Below are 256 nucleotides of genomic sequence, written 5' to 3' on the forward strand. Positions count from 1 at the left end.
TAAAAAAAACCGCAGGAACTTTACTAATGACCTTTACTTTAGGAAGTTTACCACCTAATAATATAAAAATTTTTTATATTTTCTCATTTTATTTATATTTGATTTACAATTGAAAGATCGACTCACATAATTTGCTATATTAAAATTGGTTAAACATTTTCGTTATAACCGAGTAACATAAGTTTAAGATTTAGTCTTTTTTTATCTTAAATTTACATTATATTTTATTTATACATTATTTATACATTATACAAGT

The sequence above is a fragment of the Odontomachus brunneus genome, unplaced genomic scaffold (genome assembly GCF_010583005.1).
Source record: "Odontomachus brunneus isolate Ranch 3 - 2012 unplaced genomic scaffold, Obru_v1 Obru_scaffold_469, whole genome shotgun sequence".
In the NCBI taxonomy this organism is placed as follows: domain Eukaryota; kingdom Metazoa; phylum Arthropoda; class Insecta; order Hymenoptera; family Formicidae; genus Odontomachus; species Odontomachus brunneus.